The following is a 25,121-nucleotide window of genomic DNA, read 5'->3' as shown; positions in this document are numbered from 1 at the left end:
TAGTCTCCCTTTACCCCTCTTCTTCCCTTTTTTTGCTGAATGTACTGAAGTCCCCTCCAAATAAACCTGTTGAGAATTTTGGAGTTGTACTGTTTGAAAACCAGACTTCAGCTTCTGGAATTAAATGGAAGAAAGGATGTGATCAAATAGAGTCATGTGCCTCACCTACAGACATACATACTTATACACACACACACACACACACACACGCACGCACACACAGGGAAGGCTTTTAGCATTTGTCACATTCTCCCACAAAGTCTTTAACCTAGCAACCAGAATAAACCAAGCCATGTTAATTCACCTTTCGAGGGAGTGGGACAAAAGCATATATGCCTTAGCATAGACTCCTGTCTACTGAGTATATTTGTAGGATGACAGTTTTCCAAAAGGAATAGAAAAAATGGAAGATGATAAACCACAACTAATCATGTGCAGGATATCATTTATTTATTTGTTTGTTTTTAATTTTTTTAATGTTAATTTATTTTTGAGAGAGAGAGAGAGAGAGAGAGCACGAGCAGGGAAGGGGCCGAGAGAGACGGGGACACAGAATCCCAAGCGGGCTCCAGGCTCTGAGCTGTCAGCACAGAGCCCGATGTGGGGCTCGAACTCGGGAACATTGAGATCATGACCTGAGCCGAAGTCAGATGCTCAACCGACTGAGCCACCCAGGCGCGCCTAGGATATCATTTAAACTGCAGTCAGATGATCGCTTTCCTCTAATATTGGGGGACACGAGGGCTAGGGCTCCTGAGCTGCAAACTGTTTCAGAAAATCGGTGCCACCAAGTATTAATGAACCCAAGAGGGCTAACAAATTTTAAAATAGAAACGACAGGAAATGGTATTTTTCACCATGCCCCGGACTAATTGACACTCCACGGGACTTAACACAGGACGTCACTTTTTGTCGTGGAAAGTAGACCATGATACTTTGTTGATACAAAGCATTTCCTGAATTTGAATTGTCTTCACGTACTTTTCTCATTTTATCAATGTAACGCTGTGTTGTCGAAGGACTAGGCTAAAAAATGGCTATCCGTTCAAAAGTTCGTAATTACTTCCATCACAATGAGTGTCTGAATGCCAAGCAGAGTTTGTTTTAAATAATAGAGTGAAATGTATCCAAATAAAGAAAAGGCTGACACAGCAGTGCCCAGAAAAAGTGAGTATGTTCTGTAGGGACCCTCTGAGTCAGAATCCACAAAGCAAAAACCGCTGCTTCCGATAAAACGTGACTACTCTCCCTGCCCTCAATTTCTCACTCTGATGACAATTTTAACACACAAAAATTGCCACGGCATCCCAGGAAGTCCTCCTGGCTCCCTGACCCTCTGCCTCTGTTTACTCAGTTATGGCTGGTTTCTTCTCCACTTTTGCTATCTATGCAATCTTTCAAGACCCAGGTCCAAGAACACCTTTTCCACGAAGCCCTTCATGGTCCTGTTCGCTGAATGGAACTTCTTCCTTCCATCTGCTTCTCACCTGATGCTTATCCTCTTTTGTCCTGTGTGAGAAATACATTTAAAAACAGATATACAATAACCCTCTATTGTATCCTATCAAGTAAGCTTCCATAAGGGAGGGATCCGGGTCTCATGCATCTTTGTGTTTTCTCTGTAATGTTTATCGCATAGCCAAGCATATTGTAGATTTTTATTTCTCTTAGGTTTATTTATTTTGAGAGAGAGAGAGAGAGCACAAGAGGTGGAGGGGCAGGGAAAAGGAGGGACAGAATCCTAAGCTAGCTCTGTGTCATCCATACAGAGCCTGGTGTGGGGCTCAAACTCATGACTGTGAGATCCTGACCTGAGCTGGGATCAAGAGTCTTAAGCTTAACCGACTGAGCCATGCAGGTGCCCCTAGAGTAGATTTAAAAAAAATTGTTTTTGATGTTTATTTATTTCAAGGGAGAGAGAGAGACAGTTTGCGAACAGGGGAGGGACAGAAAGAGAGGGAGACCCAGAGTCCCAAGCAGGCTCCAGGCACGGAGCAGTCAGCCCAGAGCCCGACGCGGGGCTCGAACTCACACACTGTGAGATCATGACCTGAGCCCAAGTCGGACGCTAACCGACTGAGCCACCCAGGCACCCCTAAATTTTTAATAAGTATTTTCAAGTGAAAGTCTTCACGCGTGTGGGTAATACAACAAATGACAGTGCTTTGAGACAAAAATGGCATATTTTCTGTCTTAGAATTACTGGATCAAATTCTTATCAAAACGTGAGATTCCCAAACTTCTGAAGTTTTGGACATCCAGCTCTGTTATTTCCCAAAAGCAGGACATCAGGTCCTGAAAGGAGTCACTGGCTTAGGGTCGAAAAACAAGCTGCTGAAGACCCAGGGGTGGAAACCTGAGATGCTGACATGAACACCGGTGTTCTAACATCAGTCTTCACTGCTTCTCCTGGGAGTCGTTCTTTTCTTGCATGCAAGACTGTGTTCAAGTATATTCCTGTTTTGTTTGTACTGTTACTTTTTATTCAGTTATTTGACAAGGTCACAGTTGATGCAAGAAAAAACTTAGTGGAAAATTCATAGTATCGATAGCCACTGTTACCAAAAGCTGCAGATGGAAATGTCTGTTTCTGGAGAAATTAATCAAAAGGGAATGAGTAATGTCCTGAAAAGAGATTTGTACTCTAATCCGTGGATTAGCGTTTGTCACATTAACGTAGGTGATTGGAAGAAATGTTAAAAGCTACAAGGTCTATTTTTTCTTTAACTATTTCCCACTGGAGATACAATGGAATGATACAGAACCTGAAGTACGATGAACATACATGAATTGACGGGAACATTTCCTGCTTTGATAATTTTGCATGGGATGAGTCAAATGTCACATTTGTTGCCTTATGTAGGGGAAGCGTTTTTTTGTGTTTTTTTTTTAAATGTTTGTTTATTTTTGAGGCAATGCGAGAGACAGAGTGCAAGCAGCGGAGGGGCAGACAGAGGGAGACTCAGAATCCGAAGTGAGCTCCAGGCTCTGAGTTGTCAGCCCGGAGCCCGACGCGGGGCTCGAACTCACAAACCATGAGATCATGACCCGAGCCGAAGTCGGTCGCTTAACCGACTGAGCCACTCAGGCGCCCCTGTAGGGGAAGACTTTTAACCTAACTTGCAATTTGGCTATAATAGGTGGATCGGCCTGGGGTTCGAGAGCCCAGAGATACTTAGACTCACTAGTAGCCTAATGGGTCCACAATGGGTATGTATCTATTCAGACTGGAACCAATATAAATTGTTGCTAAGTATCTTTTCCAACTCTTATATTTACAGTGTGGCAAATCGTTTACACCACATTACACAGTTGGGGGATAGTAGGAGTGCACTGACCAGAGACAGTAAAGTACATTGCAAGAATATGAATAGAGATATTGCTAATGAACTGGGTTATCAAGATTGACTTAAAATTTTTTTTCAAGTCTATTCCTTTTGGGAGAGACGGAGACCGTGTGAGTGGGGGAGGGGCTGAGAGAAAGAGAGAGAGAGAGAGAGAGAGATTGAATCCCAAACAGGCTTCACACGGTCTGTGCAGAGCCTGATGCCGGGTTCGAACTCACGAATCATGAGATCATAACCTGAGCTGAAACCAGGCTTAACCAACTGCACCGCCCAGGCATCCTTCAAGGTTGACTTCTTGAGAGTCCTCAACGTGTGACATCTGTATAAGCCCCGCATCCTTTAGGAGAAAGAGATGTATGAACTGTGCTCCTCAGAGGCTTTGCTGATCTTCTGTGATTCCTTTTCATAAACGTAGTGTCTCTTTTTTGTCTCTTTTATAAGGAATCAGCTCATTTGTGTAATTGGCAGTTCTTTAGCTAACTTTCTCCAGGTTTCCTCAATAAGATGGATTCCTTGGGGCGCCTGGGTGGCTCAGTTGGTTCAGCATCCAACTTGAGCTCAGGTCACGATCTCACGGTTTGTGAGTTCGAGTTCCGTGTCGGGCTCTGGGCTGACAGCTCGGAGCCTGGAGCCCGCTTCACATTCTGTGTCTCCCTCTCTCTCTGCCCCTCCACCACTTGCGTTCTCTCTGTCTCTCAAAAATAAATAAACATTGAAAAAATAACCTCCATTCATCCTTATAGCACAATGCTGAGAATTGGTGGAAATTAAATCCTCTATAAAAATATGACTAGAGCGTAGAGTGACCCAACATCTTCAAAAGCTACAACGATTCTGGAGGAATCATTAGCCCAACGCACAGATTACGTTGTCTTCTTCTTTTTTTTTTTTTTAATTTTTTTTTCAACGTTTATTTATTTTTGGGACAGAGGGAGATAGAGCATGAACGGGGGAGGGTCAGAGAGAGGGAGACACAGAATCGGAAGCAGGCTCCAGGCTCTGAGCTGCCAGCACAGAGCCTGACGCAGGGCTCGAACTCACGGACCGCGAGATCGTGACCTGGCTGAAGTCGGACGCTTAACCGACTGCGCCACCCAGGCGTCCCTGTCTTATTCTTTAATATCCGTACTAGAATCCTTGCTGTCTCAAGCAAGACAATAAACAAGGGTTCACATCTTGATAAATGTTCTTAACCAAACATACAAACTTCCATTATGATAAGATTATTCGTTGCTCTACGATAGGATTTGAAATACAATTCAGTTGAATTTGGCTCTGTAATGAAAATGCCAACGTGGCAGTTTCTTGCTTCATTCCTTTTCTTGCCTTATTCCCCCTGTATTGTTAGTAGGTTTATCTCTGGAGAATTGCTAATTTAGTTAACTCTCTCAGCGTGATAGACTGGTATAGTTTTTCTGAGTCTCTGAAAAGAATATGATCTGGGTGATTAAGAATGGCTTGGGTCTAGGTCCTTCCATAACCCTAACAGCATGGTGACCATGCCTTAAAATGGCAGTGTTCTTTAGTAAACAAGTTCCACTACAGCTGTTTGTTATTATTATTAATTTAAAACTAAACTAATTACGAATATTATCAATAGATGCATCATTTGCTCTTTATTAGGGTGAATGAAGACAGATGGCTAGAATGTGGGTAACTGGCAACTTGGTAAGTGGGGTGATATGAGTGGTGGGGAAAATAGGTTATGTAAAACTGAGACTGACATGGTATATACAAGACACAGGGAGGAGACTTGTATAAGCAACATTCCTCTAATTTTTTGTTGTTGTTGTTGTTCAGTATGTGCTTGATTTTGCACAAGACAGGACTCACTGGGGGTAAAGCAAAACCCAGTCACTGATTACTTTCAAAATCTCTCTTGATTTTGGCAATAGATGTTTTTTGCTTGTGGCTCATTAAAACTGCATGTTTTTTTATGGAAATATTTAAACCCGCACAAAAGTATATTTTAAGAGAAAAATACATTAACCCCCATGTACCCAGCATACTGCTTCAGTAATCATCAACCCAGAATACACCTTGCATCTTGGTCTATCCATTACCTCCCATCACATATTATTTTGAAGCAAAATCCAGACATGATATCTTTACATCCAGAAGTATTTCAGTATGGATCTTTAAAGAAAAAAAAACCTTTTCGTAAACATGAAAAGAAGAAAACTATGACAACGAATGATTTTTAACAATAATTCCTTAATATAATCAAATGTCCAATCCGTGTTCAAATTCCCAAGTTGTCACCGATGTCCTAAATTTATTTTTGTTTGAGTCCCCCTGTAAATAAGGCTCTTACAATGCAAATGAAAGATACGTCTTTAGACTCCTCTTCAAAAATGATATATTTCATTTTGAAGTAATGGTAGATTCACACGCAGCTGTAAGAAATAATAGAGAGAGATCCTGTGTTTCTTCCATTAGTAGTATCTGGCAAAGCTAGAGTATAATATCCCAACCCCAAGAATGACAGTAATAACAATTCAGTTAGAGAAAGTCTCCATCCCCATAGGATTCCTCTCCTTTTGCGCTTTACAGCCACACCCACTTCTCTCCTGCCCCAACACCTCCTTAAGCCCTGACAACCACTAATGTGTTCTACATCTCTATAGTTTTGTCATCTCAACACCGCGATAAAAATGGAATCATACAGGGACTAAGCATTTAGGATTGGCTTTTCTGCACACAATATAGTTCTTTGGCGATTGATCCAAGAAGTTGACTGTATCAATAGTGTGTTCATTTTTATTGCTGAGTAGGATTCCATGGAATGGACGTTAGAGAGTCGTTCGTTCATGTGCCCATCGGAAGACATCAGGGTTATTTCCAGGTTTGGGCTATTGCGAGTAAAGCTACTATTGACGTTCATGTATAGATTTTTGCGTGAACATTAGTTTTTATTTTTCTGGGAAAAATGCCCAGGAGTGCATTTGATGGGTCGTATGGTAGTTGCACGTTTTCTTTTTCAAGAAACTGCCAAACTGTTTTCCAGAGAAGCTGTACTATTTTGCATTCTCACCTGTGAGGATTCTCACGTCCTCACAGGCATTTGTCACTATTTTTGTTTTAGCCATTTATTTATTATTTAGCCATAGGTGTGTAGCTATATCTCATGTGGTCTCAATTTGCATTTTCTTAGTGGCTAGCGATATTCATGTTTCTATTATCCGTATAGCTTGTTTGACTAAATGTCTCTTTGTCTTTTTACCTTTTTGGATCGGATTTTTTAAAATATTGAGTTTCGAGAATGTTCCTATATTCTAAAGACTTCTCTTTTGTTGGATATGTGGTTTGCAAATATTTGCTACCAGTCTCTGGTGTGTTTTTTAATCTTCACATCTTTTGATGAGCAAAAATTTTAGGTTTTCGTGAGGTACAGTTTATCAAATTTTCCTTTTTTTCTTTTTTATAGTTTTTATTCAGTTGATTTATTTACTTTGAGAGAAAGAGAGAGAGAGCAAGCAGGGGAGGGGAGGGGCTGAGAGAGAGGGAGAGAGAGTCGGATGCTCAACCAACTGAGCCGCTCAGGTGCCCAACAAATTTTCCTTTTTACGTACATTTTGGTATTAAGTCTAAGGACTTCATACACAGTCCTCAATCCCAAAGATTTTCTCCCATTTTGTGTTGTAAAAATTTTATAGCTTCCGTTTTACATTTAAGCCCATGATTAACTTTCAGTTAATGTTTGTATAAGGTGTGAGTGCTAGGTCCAGATTAATATTATTTGTTCTATTTATTACATTCGATTTTATTATTTTATTCCAAGGCAGCGCATTTATTTTTGTCGAGCTTTTAATTTTCTAAGGTCATTTTGTGAAAGTATCTTCTTTCGTAGCATTTTTATTGAGGTATAATTCACACATTTTATTTATTTTTTTTATTTAAAAAAAATTTTTTTTCAACGTTTATTTATTTTTGGGACAGACAGAGACAGAGCATGAACGGGGGAGGGGCAGAGAGAGAGGGAGACACAGAATCCGAAACAGGCTCCAGGCTCTGAGCCATCAGCCCAGAGCCTGATGCGGGGCTCGAACTCACGGACCGCAAGATCGTGACCTGGCTGAAGTCGGACGCCCAACCGACTGCGCCACCCAGGCGCCCCTAATTCACACATTTTAAAATTCACAATAAAAATTACATTATGAAGTTTACAGTGCACAATATAGTGGCTTTTAGTATATTGAAAAAGTTGCTCAAGTATCACCACTATTTAATTCCAAAATAAAAAAAATATTTAGTCTTCCCAAAAGAAACCCTGTACCCATTAACGGTCATTTCCATTCCTCTTTCCAGCCTCTGGAAAGCACTAATTTATTTTAAATCTCTATTTGTCTATTTCAGAAATTTCCTATATATGGATTCAGACTAATTTGACCTTTTGTGTCTGGCTTCTTGCATTTAGCATGTTGTCAAGGTTCATCCATATCGTAGAAAGTATAAGTGTATTCTATTCCTTTTTATGACCAAATAATATTCCACTGTATGGATATACTACATTTGTATATCCATTCATTGATTGATGGACATTTTGAATTTTTGGTCATCATGAACAATGCTGCTATGAACATTTATGTACAAGTTGTGTGGACATATGTTTTTAATTCTCTTGTGTATATAGCAAGGAGTGATAGCTCTGTGTTTAACTTATCAAGAATCTGCCAAACTGTTTTCCAAATTACCTATACTATTCTACATCCCCACTACTAATGTAGGGTGATTCCAATTTTCCCCTGTTTTTATTTTTTTTTTAATCATAGTCATTCTGGTGTATGTGAAGTGATGTTTCATTATGGTTTTCATTTGTATTTTCCATACACATGTATACATATGTATATACACACATATGTACATATATACATGTACATATTTATACATATACACATATACACATGTGTATACATGCACGTGTATATATGTGTATATGTACATGCACACACATGTATATATGTGTATATGTACATGTATATATGTATATATATACATATATATGTATATACCAAATATATATATATTTGTATATGTATATGTATATACCATATTTGGTATATGTATATACCAAATATACATATATATATGTATATACATATATACATATATACATATATACATGTACACATACACATATATGCATGTGTATACATGTACATGCACACACATATGTATATATACATATACACATATGAATATATACATATATACGTGTACATGTATATATGTGTATATATGTATATATGTGTGTATACATATGTATACATGTGTACATGTATACATATATATATGCCTATCTTTATGCCGGAACAATACAGTCTTGCTGTAGCTTTGTAGTAATTTCTGAAATCTGGATGTGAGCGTCCTCTGACATTGTTCTTGTCTTTCAATATTGTTTTGGTTTTTTGGGGTCACTTGCATTTCCATAGGAATTTTACAATTAGCTTGTCAATTTCTGAAACTACGGCAGCCAGAATTTTGATAGGGATTGCACTGTATTTGTAGTTTAACTTGGGTAGTTTTGCTTTATAACAATATTAAATCTTCCAAGCCTTAGACATGGGATATCTTTCCAGTTATTTATAACATGTATACATTCTTTCAACGATATTTTGTAACTTTTAGTGGACAAGTTCCCACAGTTTTGTAAAACTTACTCCTATTTATTGTTTTTGATGCTGTCATTAATAATTTGTTTTTTGAATTTCATTTTAGGATTGTTCATTACAAATGTATAGAAATACAATTCATTTTTGCTGACTTTATTGAGATATAATTGACATATAACATCCTGTAAGTTTAAACCACAGTATTGTTAGTTAACGCCTCCATCCCCCAACATAGTTATCATTTCTTTTTTGTGGGGACAACATTTAAGAGCTCGTGTCTTAGCAAATTTAAGTATATAGGTCAGTATTGTTACCAATAATCACCATGGCGCGCTTTATTCATTTTATAACGGGAAGTTTGCACCCTTTGACCAACACCTCACCATTTCCTACACTCTTACCCATTAGGCTGCTGCTTTTCACTATGATGGTGGGGCTATTTGTTTTCAAGGTTTCCATGGTCCTGGGAAGAGAAGGATGAAACCAGGACAAGTTAAGATCCAGAAAGTGTTTTGTTTTTGAATAAACAGTCCCCTGATTATTGCAAGCCTTTGGTTACTATTCAGAGTTCTGGAAAAGTTAATTTGGCACCTTTTGCCAATGTTTACCTTTTTCTTTTAATGAGGAGACAATTTTTGGAGGCTCATCGTCTGGTGTTCCTGCTGACATCATTCAAAGAGTCATACTTTTGGCTATGGATATAGAATTGCTATGTTCTTTTTTTCATTTTCACTCAGTTCATCATATGTTTTGATTTCCCTGAGACTTTCTTCTTGACTCATATGTTATTTATTTGTGTGTTGTTTAGTTTCTGAGGGTTTGGAGATTTTTCCTTTTTTTTTTTTTTTTGATATCTACTTTGATTTCATTATGGTTAGACTAGATACTCTGTATGATTTCAATTCTTTTTTTACACAATGTCTATTTTTGAGAGAGAGAGAGAGAGCACTGGCGGGGGCGGGGGGCGGGCAGAAAGAGAGACAGAGGATCTGAAGTGAGCTCCGGACTGACAGCAGAGACCCCGAAGCAAGGCTCGAACTCATGAATTGTGAGATCACGACCTGAGCCAAAGTCGGACACTCAACCAACTGAGCCACCCAGGCACCCCAATTTCAATTCTTTTAAATATGTCTGTTTCATGGCCCAGTATATACTCTTTGTATGTGCTCTCCGGGGACTTGAAAATAATATGTGTTCTGCAGTTATTTGGTCAATTGTGTCATAACTGTCGACTATGTACTGTTGGTTAATGGTATTCTTGAATTCTTTTATATCCTTGCTGATATTTTGGGTTGTTTTATGAATTGTCAAGAGAGGGGCGTTGAAGTCTCCAATTACAATTGTGGATTTTTCTCTTTCTCCTTGCAGTTATATCGTGTTTTGCTTCACATATTTGTAGCTGTTGTCTGTTGCTTACACAAACTATGTGTTGTTATACCTTCTTAGTATAGATTGACCCTTTTGCCATTATACAGCGTCTCTCTATGTTTCTGGTAATTCTGGAGTCTATTTTATCCAATATTAATATAGCTATGCCTGCATTATATTTATTAATGTTTGTATGGTATGCATTTCTGCATCCCTTTACTTTCAACTTGTCTGGACCATTACATTTGATGTTTTTTTCGTTTGTAGGGCTTGAACTCACAGCCCTGAGATCAAGACCAGAGCTGAGATCAAGAGTCAGTCGCTTAACCAACTGAGCCACCCAGGCGCCCCAAACCCCTGTCTTTTAATTGGCATGTTTAGACCATTTACATTTCGTCTAATTATTGTTATGCTAGAGTTTGAATCTATCATTTTATTTTGCTTCTGTTTTCTGTTTGTTTTCTTTTTTTTTTCCATTTCTGTTTTCTTGTTCTTGTATTCTTGTTTATCTGAGCTATTTTTAGAGTTCCATTTTTGCTGACTTTTATGTTTTTGAGTGTAGATTTTTTTGTGTGTGTGTGTAGATTTGTTTTTACTTATTTGTGTTTTAGTAATCACATTACAGAAACATAATTTACCACCGACTAATGTTGTCATAATTCTACCAGTTCAAGTCAAGTATAATAATCTTATAACCTTTTAAATCCCTTTATTTTCTCTCCAGTTTACAATAAATTGTCTTCAATATTTCCTCTATGCACATTTTGAAGCACACCAGACTGTGTTATAATATATTCTTCAATCCATGAAACAGAATATATAAGATACAAGAAGAGACGTAACATGTATTTACTTTTATTTTTGTTTACCATTTCCTTTCCACTTTCCTGATAGTTCAGGATTCCTTATTTTATCATTTCTCTTCAGTATAGCGAAGATCCTCAGAACCATTATTTTAAGGTTAATCTGCTGGTGACAATTTTTTTGTTTTTCTTCATTTGAGCATGTCTTGATTTCCTCTTCATTCCTGAAGGATATTTTTGCCAGATATAGACTTCTGGAGTGATAGTTTTCTTTCAGCATTTGAAATATGCTATGCCATTTCCTTGTAGCTTCCATGGGTTTTAATGAGAAGTTCAATATATTTCATTTTTTTCTCAGTAATTATTGTTTCTCTCTTGCTCCTTCGAACATTCTTTATTGTCTTCAGTTTTCAGATTGTTTCTCTGTGATTTTAGCTACTTTGTCCCTCTGTTTTCTGTATGTCCTGTAAATTAGTAGCGAAAAGAAAAAGTTTATCAAGGTTCAATTTTGTTTTCACAAACACTTCAAAGGCGGTGGTGTATTTTTCCACCAAGAGGCTCATAATGGATTTCAGGTTGTTGTTATTGTTATTGTGATTATTTGTGATGTCAGGTTTCACCAGTGTTCAGTGCCTGGATCCAACAACTCATTAGTGGTTTTAAAATGATGCTAGTCTATCCTTCTTTATTCACTTACTGACTGGAACAGTTTTACAAGCAGAAATTTCCCCTCATCTATCATTTGGTTACTGAATAGTTCATTTCATGCTCGAAGAGTAAGACATATATTTGTGTATTTTTAATTTGCCCATTGGTTTCCAAAATAATAAGTTGTTTCCCTAGTGGTGACCAATTTTATTATCATAGGCATACCTCAAAGACATTGCCGGTTGGTTCCAGATCACTGCAATAAAGCAAATATCACAAAGAAGTGAGTCAAATGATTTTTTTTTAATTCCCCAGTCTGTATGAAATATATGTTTACATTATACTGTAGTCTGTTAAGTGTGCTGTAGCATCATGTCTAGAAAAACCGGTGTACAGGTCTTAATTAAAAATATTTTAGTGCTAAAACATGCTAACCATCGTCTGAGCTTCCAGTAAGTTACAATCTTTTTGTCGGTGGAGGGTCTCACCTTGATGTTGATGACTGCTGGCTGATCAGGGTGGTGGTTGCTGAAGGTTGGGGTGACAATGGCAATTTTCTCAAAAGAAGACAGCAATGAAGTTTGTAGTGTCAATGGACTCTTCCTTTTATGAATGATTTCTCTGTAGCATATGATGCTATTCGATAGCATATTACCCACAGCAGAACTCCTTTCAAAATTGGAGTTAGTTCTCTCAAACCCTGTTGCTGCTTTAACAACTGAGTGGATGGAATATTCTAAATCCTTTGTTGTCATTTCAACCATCTTTGCAGCGTCTTCACCAGCTCAAGATGATGATTCCATCTCAAGAAACCCCTTTCTTTACGCCTCCATAAGAAGCAACTCCTCATCCACTCAAATTCTACCATGAGATTGCAGCCTTTCAGTCCCACCTTCAGGCTCCGTTTCTAATTCTAGTTCTCTTGTTATTGCCACCACATCTGCAGTTACTTCCTCCACTGAAGTCTTGAACCCTCGAAGTCATCCATGAGAGTTGGAACCAACTTCTTCCAAACTGTTAATGTTAATATTTTGACTTCTTCCCATGAATCACAAGTGTTCTTAATAGCATCTAGAAGAGCAAAGTCTTTCCAGAAGGTTTTTAATTTACTTTGCCCAGATCCATCAGAGGAATCACTATCTATGGCAGCTATATTCTTACAAAATGAATTTTTTATTATTTTTTTTATTTTTCTAATTTTTTTTAACATTTATTTATTTTTGAGACAGAGAGAGAGAGAGCATGAACGGGGGAGGGTCAGAGAGAGGGAGACACAGAATCTGAAACAGGCTCCAGGCTCTGAGCTGTCAGCACAGAGCCCGACACGGGGCTCGAACTCACGGACCGCGAGATCGTGACCCGAGCCGAAGTCGGCTGCTTAACCGACTGAGCCACCCAGGCGCCCCCAAAATGAATTTTTTAAATAGCAAGATTTGAAAGTTGAAATTACTTCTCAATCCATGTATCAGCAGGCATGAAAACAACATTAATCTCATTGTCTATCTCCGTCAGAGCTCTTGGGTGACCAGACGCATTGTCTACGAGCAGTAATATTTTGAAAGAAATCCTTTTTCTGAGCAGTAGGTCTCAACAGTGGACTTAAAATAGTCAGTAAAACATGTTGTAAACAGATGTGCTGTCATCCAGGCTTTGTTGCATCATCCATAGAATACAGGCAAAGTGGTATCAGCAGCATTCTTAAGGGCCCTAGGATTTTTGAGATGGAAATGAACATTGAATTCAATTTAAAGTCACCAGCTGCATTAGTCCTTACAAGAGAGTCATCCTGTGCTTTGAAACTTTGAAGTCAGGCACCAACTTCTCCTCTTTAGCTATGAAAGTCTTAGGTGGCACCTTCTTCCAATATAAAGATTAAAGATCTGTTCTTTATGTAGCCACCTTCATTGATCATCTTAACTAGATCTTCTGGATTGCTCTGGATTAGGCTTCAGCTTAAGGAAATGCTGGGGCTGATCAGATCTTCGATCCAGACCACTAAATCTTTCTCCATATCAACAATAAGGCTGCTTTCTTAGCATTTGTGTGTTCACTGGAGTTGCACTTCTAATTTCGTTCAAGAACTTTTCCTTGGCATTCACAACTTGGCCAATTAACTGTTTTGTGCAAGCGGCCTGGCTTTTTTCCTATCCCAGCTTTCAAAATGCCTTCCTCACTAAGCGTAATAACTTCTAGCTTTTGATTGGAACATGAGGGGCATGTGACTCTTCCTTTTACTTGAATACTTAGATGCCACTGTAGGGTTATTCATTGGCCTAATTTTGTTATTGGTATGTCTCAGGGAACAAGGAGGTCCAAGTAGAGGAAGAGAGAGAGGGGAATGGCTGGTTGGTGGAACAGTCAGAAGATACACATTTATCGATTAAGTTCACCATCACATGGGTGCAGGTCATGGGGCCCCAAAACAATTACAATAGTGACATCAGAGATCACTAATTGCAGATCGCCATAACAAATATAATACTAACAAAAAAGTCTGAAATATTGTGACAATTACCAGAATGTGACATAGAGACATAAAGTGAGCAAATGCTGTTGGAAAAGTGGCACCCACAGACTTGCTCCATGAGGGGTTGCCACAAACCTTAAGTTTGTAAAAGGAAAAAAAAAAACCCCACAGAATATCTGTAGAGGGCAATAAAGCAATGCACGATAAAATGAGGTATGCCCGTATTGGCAATTGATGAGCTTGAAAATATTTCATGTTTCAATCCATTGACATTACCATCCATATTGATGTTCCGGTCTTTTGGTCTGTCTTTGCCCAGTGGGACCTTCTTCAGGTTGACTCTTGATTTGTGACATTATTTTTTTACCACACCCATAGCTGTCATTGTTCCCTTTTGCCACGCCACTAGTCGTCGCTGATTGTTTTTGTTCTATTTGTCAGGACAAGTTGTTTCAGGTTCATCTGGTATACTTCCTGCCGCTGATATAGAATTAGATATTCACGTAGTCCTGGTTGCTTTGAACGGGAAAAGGCATCTCAAGACCACAGTTTGGGCCCTGAAGGGCTTCACTGCTATTGGCTTAATCACTTGGCTTTTACCATCAATGACACTGGTCTACAGAATTTTTACCTGATCTTGTTATCTTACATATTTATTTCTCCCATGCCAACAATCTCAGTTCTCAAGGACACAGAGGATGACAGAATTAAGTAGCCCTCCTTTGTTTTTACACACACCAGCCTCAGAATAATACTGTCATTATTGCTCACAGTATGATTGCTGAATACAATTTAAGATTTTCCTGAAGTTACATTTTTACTGAAGTTATATCTCACTAGGGATGTTCAATCATATTACTTTGTTTAATGTTTTAATTTAATGTACTTTACTGTGTGGTGAGGGCATCAGTTGGGTAAAAAATATAGTTTCTTTTTTAAAATGTTTATTTCTATGGATTTAAAAGTTATTTTTGAGGGGCCCCTGGGTGGCTCAGTCGGTGAAGCATCTGGCTCTTGATTTTGGCTCAGGTCATGATCTCACGGTTCTTGGGATTGAGCCCCATGTCGGGCTCTGCTTGGGATTCTGTCTCTCTCCCTCTCTCTCTCTCTGCCCCTCCCCAGCTCTCTCTCTCTCTCAAAACAAACAAATAAATAAATTTACAAAGAAAATAAAAATTAGTTTTGGTTTATAGGTATATGAAATATTTACATGGTTCTAAAATCCACTACAGAAAACAAGATGTACTTAAAAAGAATCCCTTTTATTTCTCCCCCTTTATCTTATTTTTTATCACCTACTATGCAGAACCATTTAATAGATTAAGTTTATTCTTCCATTGTTTGTCTATTTTAATATAAGTAGGGTATATTTTGAGTATTTAGGAATGTTTGATTTTAATTGATATCTTTTTATAAGCACCTTTATATAATACTGTTAGCTCTCTTATTTTTGGTTATAGAATATTGGTTCCCTCCTATGAACAACTTAGGAATTAGCTAATCTCTTCCTTCTTTTCTTTTCACTAGATTTTAATTTAAAGTTATATCATTTTATTCATGGCCACAACTATATGGGAATCAACATGTTTATTATAATTGTTAATTTTTCATAGGCTCTATCCCTAGTCTTCTTTTTTACACTTGTATTTTATCAAAATTGTTAGAGCATATAGCCATTGTATATTCTATTCTTGTACAACAGTATTCAGTGTTGAACAACATTCAATATTATTCTTAGTTCAATGGTAAAACTCAGTTTATTTATTTATTTATTTATTTATTTAATTTTTTAATTTTTTTTTCAATATATGAAGTTTATTGTCAAATTGGTTTCCATATAACACCCAGTGCTCATCCCAACAGGTGCCCTCCTCAATACCCATCACCCACCCTCCCCTCCCTCCCACCCCCCATCAACCCTCAGTTTGTTCTCAGTTTTTAAGAGTCTTTGGCTCTCTCCCACTCTAACCTCCTTTTTTTTTTTTTCTTCCCCTCCCCCATGGGTTTCTGTTAAGTTTCTCAGGATCCACAGAAGAGTGAAACCATATGGTATCTGTCTTTCTCTGTATGGCTTATTTCACTTAGCCTAACACTCTCCAGTTCCATCCACGTTGCTACAAAGGGCCATATTTCATTCTTTCTCATTGCCACGTAGTACTCCATTGTGTATATAACCCACAATTTCTTTATCCATTCATCAGTTGATGGACATTTAGGCTCTTTCCATAATTTGGCTATTGTTGAGAGCGCTGCTATAAACATTGGGGTGCAAGTGCCCCTATGCATCAGCACTCCTGTATCCCTTGGGTAAATTCCCAGCAGTGCTATTGCTGGGTCATAGGGTAGGTCTATTTTTAATTTTCTGAGGAACCTCCACACTGCTTTCCAGAGTGGCTGCACCAATTTGCATTCCCACCAACAGTGCAAGAGGGTTCCCGTTTCTCCACATCCTCTCCAGCATCTATAGTCTCCTGATTTGTTCATTTTGGCCACTCCGACTGGCGTGAGGTGATATCTGAGTGTGGTTTTGATTTGTATTTCCCTGATGAGGAGCGACGTTGAGCATCTTTTCATGTGCCTGGTGGCCCTCCGGGTGTCTTCTTTAGAGAAGTGTCTATTCATGTTTTCTGCCCATTTCTTCACTGGGTTATTTGTAAAACTCAGTTTAAAGCTCACCACCAGTCTTTATATGAATGTCTATCCAGCCATACGGTTCCATGTGATAGTTCTGTATAAGTTTGTTTGTAGGTTTTGTGAATTGAAAAATCAGTTTGATTAAATATAAAATCCTAGGTTTACTTTTTCTCTGAGTATCTTAAGTATGTTGCTCCTTTCTCACTTTTGATATTTGGTACTGCTGTTGAAATGGCTGATGATAATGTGATTTGACTTAGTGATTTTTCCTGGATGATTTTTTTCTCACTTCTCTGCGGTAGAATAACTTTACTAGTAAATGTCTCAAGCTGGGCTGTTTCAAGTCAATTTCTCCAGAAACATAACGTGCCCTTTCAATATGCAGTTCCAAGTCTCTCTTTCTGTTTTTTAAAGGTTTTATTGAATTATAGTTTATAATATCTGTGATGCTGTTATTTTAGTTTTTTAGAAGAATTATTATTATAAGGATGTTGGATTATCTTTGCCTTTATTCTGCATCCAATGAGTTTATTATGCTGTGACTTAGAGGCATAATTATTTAGTGATATCAACTAAGAGAGATCAAGCCAAAAATAAATCCATGCTCTAACACAATTGTTTAGGATTGGCTGTTCAGAAACACCTGAAAAGAGTTCAAGATTGCTTCACTTGGCCAAGTTTCCTTGTCTTTTCTAGCAAGGATCATCATTAGTTTTTTTTTTTTTTTTTTTTTTTTTTTGAGTTTTAACATCATAGAATTAGAGTTGGAATGGCCCTCTCTCACTTACTTTTTCTGAACCTTTCTTCCTCACCGCTATTGTCTCTTTGTTACTTTGGATTCCACTCTCAACGATTTCTTCTCTCAACGATTTCTTCTCAATGTGAAGTTTTGTCCTTGAGGATAGCTTTAGTTGGTTGTTTTCTAGACTGTTACAGCAATTTCAGATCTCACCAAGGACCCTTTGCTTTATATGTGAATTGGAGTGTACAAAGATCATTTCCAGTTTCTTTTTTTTTTTAAAGAAGGGAGTTCTCTCTTTATTTTATTTATTATTATTTTTTACAGTTTATTTATTTTTGAGAGAGAGACAGAGTGCGAGTGGGGGAGGGGCAGAGAAAGAGGGAGACACAGAATCGGAAGCAGGCTCCAGGCTCCGAGCCGTCAGCACAGAGCCGGACGCGGGGCTCGAACTCACGAACCGCGAGATCATGACCTGAGCTGAAGTCGGACACTTAACCGATGGAGCCACCCAGGTGCCCCCGTTCCCAGTTTCATTACCTGTTCTCAAATTTGCCTACCACTCTTTAGAGAATCTATTAGTGATTGGGAACTGTTCTCTTATCTGCTTGTCTCCACTTTTTAATATAGTCATACTATGTAGGCTGCAGACAAGTAGTCTGTCCCTAACCATTCATTTTGGGGTATTTTTATTTTATTTATTTATTTATTTTTTTTTTTTTAATTTTTTTTTTTTCAACGTTTATTTATTTTTGGGACAGAGAGAGACAGAGCATGAACGGGGGAGGGGCAGAGAGAGAGGGAGACACAGAATTGGAAACAGGCTCCAGGCTCTGAGCCATCAGCCCAGAGCCCAACGCGGGGCTCGAACTCACGGACCGCGAGATCGTGACCTGAGCTGAAGTCGGACGCTTAACCGACTGCGCCACCCAGGCGCCCCAATTTTGGGGTATTTTTAAAAATAGTTTTAAACCTAGTTTTGTAGGTGGTATTTATGGGTTTTTAACCTTTTTTTTTTTTTTTCCTATCCTATTTGCTCTGGCACCATCACCAACTTCCATACTTTTTCAGGAACTAAAATGTGGTGTTTCTACCTCTGCTTGGATAGTAGCCCCAGTAGATTTTGTTGTTTCCTTGTCTCATGCAGCTTTTTTTTCTTGATTGACTATTTTAAATAAATTATTTTATAATTCAGGAGGAAAACTGTGATTCTTTGTTTAAATCTGTTTTTTTTTTTTTTTTTTTTTTTAAAGCTATGTTCTAGGGGCACCTGGATGCTTCAGTCGGTTAAGCGTCCAACTCTTGATCTCGGCTCAGGTCATGGTCTCAAGGTTCTCGAGTTCAAGCCCCACATCAGGCTCTGTGCTGACAGCGGGGAGCCTGCTTGGGATTTTCTATCTTCCTCCCTCTCCTCTCTGCACCCCGCCCCCGGCTCATGCTCTGTCTCTTAAAAATAAATAAATAAAATAAAATAAATAAAAAAATCAATGTTCTAGAAAAATGAATTTTAAAATATTTTTAATTTTTGTGAATTACATATCTATACATATTTATAAGAAAGAGAGAGAGGGAAGGAGAGAGAGGGAAGGAGGGAAGGTTTCCTCTGGTCATAACACATCAGAAACATAATGGATCAAGGTTCATAATTTGAAAACTTTTTAGAAAGTATGCTAAAGGAAAATTTGGAAATGCATTTAAAATCTTGCTAAAACTTTTGGTGGAAACACCACTTTTTCTATGTGGATCAAATGATTAAACCATAAACATCTAGTAGCAATATCTTGGAATATAATAAGTCCAACCCTTTTTGTAGGTAAAATTTTCCCTAATTGGGGAGAAAATGGTCTTCATATACTCAGTGAGCCCACACCCCTCTCACCACTGGATTTTGGAAAGTTATGTGGAGCAAAACACCAATTTCTACATTAGCGAAATAAACAGAGGGTAGTTAATTATAAGGTACGAGACAAGCACCAGTTAGCAGAAAACGGAAGTCAATGGTAGTCAAGAGACTTCTGTCAAGAACAGAAGAATGTGTAGTGCTTTGAGTATCTCAAAGAGGTATAATATGGGGTCTGGGAGTAGAGTAATATCATGGAGAAGTCAGTTTAAAATCAGGATGACTTCTTCTCTAGTTTAGATATAGATCCAGTGTTACATTAAAACAGTAGTTGCCAGCCATTAAAGTTTTTGAAAATATTGCTAACTTCTACACATATGTTGGTTTTTCTCATGTACCATGTAGACAAATTAAGAAACACGTAAGTCACCAACAGAAAAACAGTTAGACTGGTTTCTTCTGGGGAGTAAGGAGCTATTGCTTTTTATTATAAGCCCTTTGTATGCGAGCAAGTACATTAAATACTTTGAGAAAACATTGTAGAAATAATTCAATTAAATTACATCTAAATCAGAGCTGGGTGCTACTCTTTAACATATAATCGCCAGGGTTTAATTTAGTTTTCGGCTTGACTTAATATAGCTCTAGCTCAATAGAAAAATCATGAGTCTCTGGGGAAACATGATATAATCTCTTTGATTTAGTTATCTGAAATTCATTTGAAATTTTCTATTTAAGCCATATGATCACTGCCACCCACATGCCATCTGGTGGCACATCTCCAGATGGCACATAGGAAGTCATAAGCCTCTACAATTTTGCCCTATAAATCCGAATCAAGAAAGTGCTTCTAAACAGCTTCACACTGCTGAACGATGATGTAGAATTTTCTGTCTTTTAGGAAGTATTTTAATTTTAGCTAATTAAACAACAGCAGCGACAACAAAAGCTTGCAATTCTACTCAGCATCATTTGATTGAAATTCTGGCTCTTCTCGAAACACGACTACACTCCGTGTGGATGAAATTCGCCCTCTCAACTTCAATTTCTGTTTCTGGTGAATCCCCCAAATATAAGAGCTAGTGGGACAATGTTGTTATATCATATCTTGTTAGTCATGGGAGTTGCTGCAGGAAATTGCCTCTGTTTAATGTAAACTCCTAGAACAGTGGTTCCGAGCATTGGCTGCACGTTGGAATCACCCGGGGTGCTGTGAAAAAATCCTGATGCCAAAGCACCACTCACCACACGGATTATATGAAATTCTCTGAGAGTGTGATAAGACTTCTCTGAAAGTGTGAAGGGGGCACCTAGGTTTTTAAAGCTTTCCAGATGTTGACAATGTGCAGCCAAGTTTGAGAGACACTGACTTCGAAGAGTGCTATTTGACTTAAAACTGCATACTTGTGTGAGTAAAGTACTTTGAGGAATTTTTAAAATACAGAAAATGTGTTGCAATTAACTAGGTCATAACTTTGCAGATTGGAACAAAGACGAGAAGTAAGAGATGTGCTTTGGAGGTGCACTGAAATCAGATACGAGGTAAAAACCAAACTTGGTATGTGGTTTAGATCTATCGTTTTAGTCTAAAGAGCATTGAGGGGGGCACCTGTTGGGATGAGCACTGGGTGTTGTACGGAAACCAGTTTGACAGTAAATTTCATATTAAAAAAAAAAAAAGAAAAGCCAGCAAAAAAAAATAAATAAATAAAGAGCATTAATCACCCAGTTCTAAAAAAAACACAATATATAACCAAAAAGGATGTGAATTATATAAGCTCTTTAATACACATGAGGAAAGTAAACCTCTTGCATAGATAGGAAGAATGAGTTTTCCCAAGACCTAATAGAAGCTCTTACTTAAACGGAGTGCAACAGCTTGTTTTAACACACAATAAAAGAAAATACACATCATAACAAAACAGATTATACATATGTTATGTTTCCCCAAACACTACTATAGTGTTAATTTATTCATTTATTCTTTTCGATAATGCAGGGTCCATATATTTATTTGGGTGTAACCCTTGGTTTAAAATCGACATAACTTCAAATAATTTTATTTGACAATTTCCACTCTTACTTTAAATTCTTATTTACTTTATGTCATTTTCTAGTCTGACCGAGAGTTTAGTATAAAAAGAACATGGCTGTTCATTACAACAACAACTAAAAAAAACCCAGAAGATTTATTTTCTTTTTTAACTTACCTCTGCATGTTCTCATTATCTCTTTTGAGGACCTTAAAGTCTAAGCAGAAAATAACAGCACTTACATTTCAATTTATGCTGTAAGTTTTGCACCTGTTATGTATTTATATCATTTATATATAATTTCATTTGAAATTAAAATGTTATTCACTCAATAAAGATTAGAAGATGCCTCATATGATACCATCACCTAGGAAAAGCTTTCCTTAAGACCAAGTTTAATAGCAGTTAGAAAATCAAAACTTAATTTCCAGTGATGAAAATAAGAGTCATGTTCATGTGAAACATTCTGATGGATTCACGTATTTATACAGTGGTTATAGTTGGCCCTTTTAATATATTTACATAAATTTATATTCATATTAGAAATATATACTTGTATTACATATAAAATATGGAATATATATGTATAATACAGAAATGTATGCATAATATATAATACACATATTATATATAAAAATATAAAATACATTGTGTGTATATTATAAATTTATGTATATATATATATATATATATAATATATATATACACCCTATGCCATCTAGAAAGAAAAAGGAAATTAGAAGATCGGTTAATTAAAAGTTTTAAGTTTTTAGACCCACACAATCTTCCAACTGTACATTTTGTTACACCTTGAAAAGAGCCGTAAATACTAACATCACCATTCCCGAGTTTGACCTGCATTTTTCTATTTAAGTGTTTCAAAAATATTATTCCACTGGCAATGGAAGTTCAAACAGGCATACAGACTCATTAGGAGAAACAAACCCACACGAAAAAAACCCATGTTGCCTTAAGACAAAAATGTGATATATGTGTACAATGGGCTATTATTTGGCAGTGAAAAAGAATGAACTACTGATACATCTCCGACATGGATGAACCTTGAAAACCTTATACTACCATGACGTAAGTCAACCACAAGGACACCATATCATATGACTCAGGGCTGAGCAGTTGTGGGAGATGGGGGCTGCCTGTTAATGGGTGCAGATAGAGTTTCATTTTGGGGTGTTGAGAATGTTCTAAAATTAGATTCTGGCGATAGTTGTACAGATCAATGAGTGCACTAAGATACACAGAATTGTACACTTTAAATGGATGACTGTCGTGGTTTGTAAATTAAAAACGCTTTTTTGTTTTTGTTTTTTAAAGATAAATTCTGACGCTGCAGAAAGGCTAGTTTGGGGTTAATTCTCCTTAGGAGATAACCTACTTACATAAGAATATAGGCTCCACCTTGAGGCACCTGGGTGGCTCAGTCGATTAAGAGGCGGACTCTTGGTTTTGGCTCAGGTCGCGATCTCGCTGTTGGTGAGTTCCAGCCCCATGTTGGGCTCCGTGCTGACAGCGCTTAGCCTGCTTGAGATTCTCTCTCCCTGTCTGTCTGCTCCTCCCCCGCTCATGCTGGCTTGCTTGCGCGCGCTCTCTCTCTCTCTCAAAAAAACCCAAACCAAAACAAAAACAAAGAAACAAACATTAAAAAGACCCAAACAATGTGCTTAACGAATGAATGAATTTTATCATCATCATTATCCTTATATCCAACACCATCGTTATCAAATTTTAGGAAACATATGGACACACAGACTGTCTCACTTGTGGGAGTTAGACTCCATTGAGTATAAATGTGACATGGGTGCCATTTATCACGTGGTGTCAGCTACTACAATTACAGATAGTGTGACTTTGGGAAAATTAGTAATTTCTGTTGCGCTTATCTTTAAAATTCAATCCAAAGAAGTGGGGGCAAATCTCACTCTACTTGCTTATGGTTGAGAACATTTACATTTCTTTTAAGAGATAGAAATCATATTCTTAATTATGGAAATCGACATCAATGCAGCTTTGTCTTTTATTTAAAAAATTTTTTTTAGTGCAGCTTTGTCTTTTAAATTTTTTTAATGTTTATTTATTATTGAGAGAGAAAGAGAGAGAGTCAGAGCACGAGACGCGGAGGGGCAGAGAGAGAGGGAGACCCAGAATCCGAAGCAGGCTCCAGGCTCCGAGCTGTCAGCACAGAGGCCAACGCGGGGCTCAAACTCACCAGTCATGAGATCGTGACCTGAGCCGAAGTCAGACGCTTAACTGACTGAGCCACCCAGGCGCCCCAATTAAGCTTAGTCTTTTATTTTATTTTTTTAAATTTTTTTTAACGTTTATTTATTTTTGAGACAGAAAGACAGAGCATGAATGAGGGAGGGTCAGAGAGAGAGGGAGACACAGAATCCGAAACAGGCTCCAGGCTCTGAGCTGTCAGCACAGAGCCGGACGCGGGGCTCGAACTCAACGGACCGTGAGATCATGACCTGAGCCGAAGTCGGACACCCAACCGACTGAGCCACCCAGGCGCCCCAAGCTTAGTCTTTTAAAGCTAGGATTCTGATAAAGCTACAAGACAAATACTGTGACACAGAAAGGAATTTCAAATCATAGAGGTAAGCCTTTAATTTGGGGGAACAATGGTCTGGAACTTTGTGACAATATCTTAATAAAACTCCAAATTCTATGTGTTGCATTTAGTAGGTGGAAAACTCTCACTGAGTGTTTATGGAAATTGTATGAAGATAATGCCAACCCTAGTTATCTTAGAAAATAGAAACTAATGGACCATGCTATGTGGAGGATGAAAATAAATGGCAGGATTAAAAAAAAAAGTAAAATAACTTCCTTTATATGCAGTCACAGTTTGATTTGTTTCAAACACTTGACATTTCCACTCCCGCCACCCCCCCCCCCACAAGTTACGGAATTTTGAAAGCATTTGAGTGGTGCTTTTAATGGAGTGCTTGCGTATTTGGGGCTTTTGTGAGCAGAAACCTATGTAAGAAGCATGAATTATATAGTACCGAAAAAAATTATTGGAAGGTCATTTGACTTTTACCTGCCCTCTCAGTATTGAATATTTATATGAGTATTGGATATTCTAAATGTTCTGTCAATATTGGATATCTTATCTGAGATTTTATTCTATGGGGTAGTATTTTCTTTCTTTTTTTTTTTTTTATGTTTTTACTTTATTTTTGAGAGAGAGACACAGTGAGAGCTGGGGAGGGGCAGAGAGAGAAAGAGACACACACACAGAATCCGAAGCAGACTCCAGGCTCTGAGCTGTCAGCTCAGAGCCCGACGTGGGGCTTGAACTCACAGACTGCAAGATCGTGACCCGAGCTGAAGTCGGACACCCAACTGACTGAGCCACCCAGGCGCCCCATCTATGGGGTAGTATTTTCATATACAGAGCTCCTTTACCATCTTTTTTAGCAAATCTTTTCCAGGATCTACCTGCCACCAATATCACATTAAATTCTCTTCTAAACCTGCTTCGCTATTTTACATAATTGGCCTCGCCATCTTTTCAGTCACTCAGAGTTGGTATTTCAGTTATTTTTGACCCCCTCGTTAGCTGCCAAGTTTATCTGGGAGAGAAAGAACATATCTTAAAGGGGTAAT

At 37.9% G+C, this 25,121-nt stretch overlaps 1 pseudogene; it reads right to left on the bottom strand.

Annotated features, from left to right (window-relative positions):
- LOC123594426 overlaps window positions 1-12,542 on the bottom strand; it is a 47,815-nt pseudogene extending 35,273 nt beyond the window's left edge.
- Window positions 12,543-25,121: the final 12,579 nt, after the last annotated feature.

Source organism: Leopardus geoffroyi, chromosome X (genome assembly GCF_018350155.1).
Source record: "Leopardus geoffroyi isolate Oge1 chromosome X, O.geoffroyi_Oge1_pat1.0, whole genome shotgun sequence".
Lineage (NCBI taxonomy): Eukaryota > Metazoa > Chordata > Mammalia > Carnivora > Felidae > Leopardus > Leopardus geoffroyi.
The sequence above is the reverse complement of the archived record's forward strand: the minus strand, read 5'-3'. Positions and strand labels throughout refer to the sequence as shown.